Below are 7500 nucleotides of genomic sequence, written 5' to 3'. Positions count from 1 at the left end.
TCCCAGGTTCAAGCAATCCTCCCGCTTCAGCCTCTGAGTAGCTGGGACCAGAGGCACGTGTCACCACGCCGGACTAATTTTTTGTAGAGCTGGGGTTTCGCCATGCTGCCCAGACTGGTCTCAAGCATGTTTTTTGCTTTCAAAGTCATCTATAAGCACCAGAGGCAGAGTTACATAGATCCTTCCTGCCTACCCCCACTGTTCCTGCCCTCAGGCCACTCCAGCATCCGGCGGGCCAGGAACCTCAGAAGATTTCTTGCCTCCTTTCTCTCTCCTCCAGGGGCCCCGTTCGATGTCCCCATCTGCCCACAGCGCCTGTCATCCCAGCTGCTCCTCTTGTCCTGCCCTTGCTCAGACCACCCGAGCATCATCCGTGCTCTGGCTCCTGGCCACCAGGTCCACCCCACATGCTATCCTCACAGGTGGCGCCTCGCCATTCTTGGGGACCAGGGCCTCCTTGTTCTGGTCATACACAATGGGGTGTAGATCGAGCGACAAGTGAGCAGGTCTGCACGCCAGGTGGGCCGAGGGTGGCCATTCCGGTGTCAGTGTGGGGGTGTGAGGGAACGTTGCATGGGGTGCACGTGGGCTGGGTGTGGCGTGCGGCGGTGTGGCACCAGGCAGGCGGCTTGGCGGGGCCCACGATCAGCGCAGTTGAGACCATTAGGACGGTTAAAACCGTTAGCTGCCTGTCGCGGAGAGGGCGGGGCCCTGAGGACGGGACGGAATCCCAGTTGGTCGAGACACTGGGGGCGGGGCCGCGCGTGCTACCATTAGGACAGTTAAAACCGTTAGCTGCCTGTCGTGGCGGGGCGGGGCCCTGGGACGGGACGGAATCCCTATTGGTCAGAAGAGGACCTGGGGGCGGGGCCGCGCGTGCTGTGGCAGCTGCAGCTGGACGCCGCCACCTCGAAGCCACGTCAGGGCAGCCCCAGGTCGGGCGCGCGCCAGCAGCAAGAGGTGGGGACAGGAGGGGTTTGGGCAGGGTGGGCTGGGGGAAGGCGTGGGGAGGGGCTGAGAAGCCGGATGGGGCCGTGGGTCTGGGTTCAGGATTCCAGAGGTCTTCCCGGGCTTTCCCGGGACGTTGGTCTTATAGTCCCTCCCCTGCCCTTTCTTTCCTAATGGCGATGGCCGCTCTGGCTCTTGAAGGAGGCTTCACTTCCGCCGCTTATCTTTGGAGAGCAGTTTTCATTCCATTCGCAGGGGTCTGCGACCTCCTCTTCATATCCCCGCCTGGAGTTGAGGAGTGAGACCGCGTAGGCCCTGGCGGGGCCAGAGTGAGCGGAAACCCAGAGAAGCCCGCTGGGATTTCTCTTTGATTATGAGTAGGGAAAACCCTGTGAGGCCTCTGGAAAGATATCAGAAGGATTTAGTCAAGGAGCTCAGAGCGTGTCTCCCGGTAGAGAAGAGGCGGAAAATTAGAGAGGACTGCCGGCCATTGGTGTTTGAGGCGGGCCTGGCGGGGGCCACAGGAGGCCTGACGTCTGAGTAAGAGACCTGCTTTATTCTGCTAGAACTTTCTGCAGTGGAGGAATGGGAGGGGCACCTGGAGGGCCTCACATCGCAGCCTCAAGATGCTCGCAGTAGGCCGACTGCGAAGGCTCACGCCACGCTTTGGGAGGCTGAGGCAGGTGGATCTCCTGAGGTCAGGAGCTCGAGACCAGCCTGGCCAACATGGTGAAACCCTGTCTCTACCAAAAATACAAAAATTAGCCGGGCGTGGTGGCGCATGCCTGTAATCCCAGCTACTTGGGAGGCTGAGGCAGGAGAATCACTAGAACCCGGGAGGCGGAGGTGGCAGTGAGCCGAGACCGCGCCACTGCACTCCAGCCTGGGCGAGAGAGCAAGACTCAGTCTCAAAAAAAAAAAAAAAAATTAGAAAGAAAAGAAGAAAAGATTCTCGCCGTAGAGTTGACGATGGTGGTCAGATGGAGTAATCCATGCCACTGGGGGCGATCCTCTCCCACTCACGTGTTCCTCCCTTGTTACCCACCCTGCCAGGGCCCTTCCCTTGTACACAGTTCCATTCCTTCCATGCACCCAACTTTTTCTCCCCTTTTATGCTTGAGTGAGAGGTGAAAGTTTTAATCTGTGCATTTCAGTTTTCATTTACCTTGGAATGACCGGTGTTCCACCTTAGAACGAATACCTCTTACTAGTATCTTCAAAGAGAGCTTTAGGGAGATGGGATTTCCATCCTCTGGGAATTTAAAAGCCTATACAGGTAGCATGGAGATAAATACATGCCCAAAAGAGAGATGAACCTGAGTTTGAGTACATTAAGCCCTAGCTGGTTCTTAGACATGTTGAGAATAAGGGTATACTTACCACATTTATTGTTGTTGTTTTTTTTGAGACGGAGTCTCTCTTTGTTGCCCAGGCTGGAGTGCAGTGGCACGATCTCCGCTCACTGCAAGCTCCACCTCCCGGGTTCGCGCCATTCTCCTGCCTCAGCCTCCCGAGTAGCTGGGACCACAAGGGCATGCATGCCACCATGCCCAGCTAATTTTTTGTATTTTTAGTAGAAACAGGGTTTCACCGTGTTAGCCAAGATGGTCTTAATTTCCTGACTTCGTGATCCACCTGCCTCGGCCTCCCTAAGTGCTGGGATTACGGGCTTCAGTCACTGCACCCGGCCGCTTACCACAATTTAAAAAAATTGGGCCGGATTGGCTGGGCGTGGTGGCTCACACCTGTAATCCCAGCACTTTGGGAGGCCAAGGCGGGTGGATCATCTGAGGTCAGAAGTTCAAGACCAGCCTGGCTAACATGGTAAAACCCTGTCTCTACTAAAAATACAAAAATTAGCCAGGTGTGGTAGCACACACCTGTAATCCCAGCTACTCGGTGGGCTGAGGCAGGAGAATCACTTGAACCTGGCAGATGGAGGTTGCAGTGAGCTGAGATCATGTCACTCCACTCCAGGCTGGTCGACAAAGCGAGACTCCATCTCAAAATTGGGCCGGGTGTGGTGGCTCATGCCTGTAAATCCCAGCACTTTGGGAGGTAGAGGCGAGTGAATCACTTGAGCTCAGGAGTGTGAGACCTGCCTGAGCAATATGGTAAAACTCTGTCTCTATCAAAAACATGAAAAATTAGCCAGGTATGATGGCGTGTGCCTGTGTCCAAGCTACTCAGGAGTCTGAGGTGGGAAGATTGCTTGAGCCTTGTAGGTGGAGGTTGTGGTGAGCCAAGATCGCAACACTGCACTCCAACATGGTTAATAGAGTGAAGCCCCATCCCAAAAAGAAAGAAAATCATATATTTTAAATTTGTGACTACTTGGCATATTTTGCTCCACAAAATCTAGTTGTAATTTAGTTCCCAAGTTTTTAACTCATTAAACAATAAATGTTTTCTGAGCTCCTATTTTTTTTTTTTTTTTTTTTTTTTGAGACGGAGTCTCGCTCTGTCGCCCAGGCTGGAGTGCAGTGGCCGGATCTCAGCTCACTGCAAGCTCCGCCTCCGGAGTTTACGCCATTCTCCTGCCTCAGCCTCCGGAGTAGCTGGGACTACAGGCGCCCGCCACCTCGCCCGGCTAGTTTTGTATTTTTTAGTAGAGACGGGGTTTCACCGTGTTCGCCAGGATGGTCTCGATCTCCTGACCTCGTGATCCGCCCGTCTCGGCCTCCCAAAGTGCTGGGATTACAGGCTTGAGCCACCGCGCCCGGCCTGAGCTCCTATTATGTTCCAGTAATGATTTTCAGGTTCTAGGGCTATAGTAGTAAATAAAGCAAAAATTCTTGTCCTCAAAAGTGCTTAATATTACATTCTAGTAAACATGGATATCTGTAGAGACAGAAAACACAAGTTAACAGAATATATAGTGTATTAGAATGATGATGTGTTGGAGAGAAAAAAGCACAGGAGAGCCATAGTGATTGGTAAGAGGTTACTTTTTCTTAATTTTTTTTTTTTTTTGAGAGAGTCTCCCTCTGTTGCCCAGGCTGGAGTGCAGTGGCGCAATATCCGCTCACTGCAAGCTCCGCCTCCTGGGTTCGCGCCATTCTCCTGCCTTAGCCTCCCAAGTAGCTGGGACTACAGGCGCCCCACCACTATGCCCAGCTAATTTTTTGTATGTGTGTGTATATATATATATTTGTATTTTTAGTAGAGATGGGGTTTCACTGTGTTAGTCAGGATGGTCTCAATCTCCTGACCTCGTGATCCACTCACATAGGCTTCCCAAAGTGCTAGGATTACAGGTGTGAGCCACCACGCCCAGCCAATTATTTTTATTTTTATTTTTTTCAGACAGAGTCTCGCTGTCTCACCCAGGCTAGAGTGCAATGGTGCAGTCTCGGCCCACTGCAACCTCCGCCTCCTGGGTTCAAGCGATTCTCCTGCCTCAGCCTCCCGAGTAGCTGGAACTAGAGGTGTGCGCCCCCACGTCCAGCTAATTTTTTGTATTTTTTTTTAGTAGAGATGGGGTTTCACCATGTTGCCCAGGCGAGTCTCGAACTCCGGAGCTCAGACAGTCCTCCTACGTCGGCCTTACAAAGTGCTAGAATTACAGGTGTGAGCCACCATGCCTGGTCTAGAGGTTATAAGTTTGAATAAGTAATTTGAAGGAGATGGAGTTGTCTGTCATGCTGATATCTGAGGGAGGAGTGCACCAAAATGAGGGTGCAGCGTGCAAAAGCGACATGAAACTGCTTGTGCCCAGTAAGGGAGAACAACAGTGATGAGCCCCAAAAGAGTCATGCAACAGGGTATTAGATGGGAATGGTGGAGGGCTATGGGGAGGTTACAGATGCCCCTGTAGATAATGATAGAGAATTCTGGCTTTTATTTTGAGTAGGGTAAGAGCAGTGGAGGATTTGAGTAGAGGGACGATGTGATCTGACTTAGGGTTACTGTAACTCTGGCTGCTTTGTAGGGAAGAGACTGACGTGGGACAAGGGTGAAATCAGGGAGAGTGGTTAGGAGGCCATTGCAATAATCCAGGCTGGTGGCAGTGGAGTAGGGTTGCCACATTTAGCAAATAAAAATACAGGACACCCAGTTAAATTTGAATTTCAGGTAAACAATATTTTTTGTATGTCTCATATAACATTGGGAAATTCAAATTTTACTTGGTATTCTATTTTATCTGGCAACCCTCCAGTTGCCAGAAAGGAGGGAGTGAGGAGTGGTCAAATTCTAGATATATTTTGAAGGAATTAGTTTAGTATTTGCTGACAGACTGGATGTGAGACTAAGAAAAGGGAATTGAGGAGGACTTGGATTTTGGCCTAAGCACCTGGAAGATGAAATTGTCCTTAAATAAAATGGGAAGACCACAGGAGGAGAGTGTTTAGGGGAAATTATGAGGATCTTGGCTTTGAACATTGTCTTAGTCCATTTTGTGTTGCTATAACTGAATACCACAGCTAGGTGACTTAAATAAATTTATTTCTCACGGTTTTTGAGGCTGGAAAGTTCAGTATCAAGGTACCAGTACCTGGAGCTCACTTTTATAACAACCCACTCTAGTGATAATGAACTCACTTCTGAATGCACTTCACTTACATTACCCACTTACATTAATGTATTCATGAGGCTGGAGTCCTCATGGCCTAATCACCTCTTAACAGTGCTACCTCTTAGTACTATCACAATGGTAATTAAATTTCTTTCTTTTTGTTTTTTTTTGAGACGGAGTCTCGCTCTGTCGCCCAGGCTGGAGTGCAGTGGCCGGATCTCAGCTCACTGCAAGCTCCGCCTCCCGGGTTTACGCCATTCTCCTGCCTCAGCCTCCCGAGTAGCTGGGACTACAGGCGCCCACCACCACGCCCGGCTAGTTTTTTGTATTTTTTAGTAGAGACGGGGTTTCACTGTGTCAGCCAGGATGGTCTCGATCTCCTGACCTCGTGATCCGCCCGTCTCGGCCTCCCAAAGTGCTGGGATTACAGGCTTGAGCCACCGCGCCCGGCCGGTAATTAAATTTCAACATAAGTTTTTGGAGGGGACATTTAAACCGTAGCATTCAGCTATGTGGATTCAGCATGTGAAAGCTGCATATACGGAGGGCCAGTTTTTCATATATGCTAGTTCTGCAGGGCTGGCTTCTGGACTTGAGTGTGTGTAGATTTTGGTATATTGTTGGGATCGGGCTGTGTCCTGGAACCAATCCCCAACATAGCAGAGGGACAACTGTAGTTCCCTTAACTGAGGTTAATGATTACTAGTTGTGTGAAGGGATCACCCCAAAATTTTATACTTTCCTTCTAAAAGAATTTTGGTGATGAGGAGCTGTAATCTGAAAGGGGCTTTTTCTGAGAGTTTATGAAGGAAAGTAACGCAGATGAAATTATGCTTTGTTGGGGAAGATGTTACCAGAAAGGGGTCCCAATCCAGACTCCAAGAAAGGGTTCTTGGATCTCTCACAAGAAAATTTGGAGCAAGTCCACAGAGTAGAGTGAAAGCAAGTTTATCAAGAAAGTAAAGAACTGGGTCGGGCGCGGTGGCTCATGCCTGTAATCCCAGCACTTTGGAAGGCCAAGATGGGCAGATCACAAGGTCAGGAGTTGAAGACCAGCCTGGCCAATATGGTGAAACCCTGTCTCTACTAAAAAAAAAATACAAAATATTAGCCGGGCGTGGTGGCAGGTGCCTGTAGTCCCAGTTACTCAGGAGGCTGAGGCAGAAGAATCACTTGAACCCGGAAAACAGAGGTTGCAGTGAGCTGAGATCACGCCATTGCACGCCAGCTTGCGCGACACAGTGAGACTCCGTCTCAAAAAAATAAAATAAATAAAATAAAAAGAACTAAAGGAATGGCTACTCCATAGAGCAGCCCCAAAAGCTGCTGGTTGGCTATTTTTATGGTTATTTCTTGATCATATGCTAAATGAGGGGTGGATTATTCATCACGTTTCTGGGAAAGGGGTGGAGATTTCCAAGAACAAGAGTTCCTCTTCCTTTTAGACCATATAGGGTAACTTCTGGATGTTGCCATGGCATTTGTAAACTGTCATAGTGCTGGTTGGAGTGTCTTTTAGCATGCTAATACGTTATAATTAGCTATGACATGTGATGAGGACGACCAGAGGTCACTTTTTTTTTTTTTGATATTCTGTCACTCAGGCTGGAGTGCAGTGGTGCGATCTCTGCTTACTGCAACCTGGCCTCCTGGTTTCAAGCGATTCTCCCACCTCAGCCTCCTGAGTAGCTGAGATTACAGGCGCGTGCCAACATGCCCGGCTAATTTTTGTATATTTTTAGTAGAGATGGGGTTCCGCCATGTTGACCAGGCTGGTCTCGAATTGCTGATCTCGAGTGCTGGGATTACAGGCATGAACCACTATGCCTGGCCGTAATTTTTTTTTTTTTTTTTTGAGACAGAGTTTGCTCTGTTACAAAGGCTGGAGTGTGGAGTACATTAGCATGATCTCCGCTCATTGCAACCTCCACCTCCTGGTTCAAGGTTTTCTCCTGCCTCGGCCTCCTGAGTAGCTGGGATTACAGGAGTGAGCCACCACACCTGGTCAATGTTTTTTTTTTTTTTTTTTTTTTTTT

At 49.7% G+C, this 7500-nt stretch overlaps 1 protein-coding gene across 2 annotated transcripts in view; it reads left to right on the top strand.

Annotated features, from left to right (window-relative positions):
* Positions 1 to 47: 47 nt before the first annotated feature.
* The window catches only part of IHO1 (interactor of HORMAD1 1), a 66619-nt gene continuing 59166 nt past the window's right edge, over positions 48 to 7500 (top strand). Inside the window, exon 1 of one of the 2 annotated variants that reach the window (XM_017868093.1) lies at positions 48 to 960. The gene's annotated coding sequence lies outside the window, so the exon portion shown is untranslated. Of the gene's footprint in view, positions 961 to 1011; positions 1489 to 7500 lie in introns of those variants that run through there. The other variant, XM_017868094.1, reaches the window with a different exon arrangement.

The sequence above is a fragment of the Rhinopithecus bieti genome, unplaced genomic scaffold (genome assembly GCF_001698545.2).
Source record: "Rhinopithecus bieti isolate Rb0 unplaced genomic scaffold, ASM169854v2 scaffold_3875, whole genome shotgun sequence".
Taxonomy (NCBI): domain Eukaryota; kingdom Metazoa; phylum Chordata; class Mammalia; order Primates; family Cercopithecidae; genus Rhinopithecus; species Rhinopithecus bieti.
This window is presented reverse-complemented; position numbering and strand designations above follow the sequence as displayed.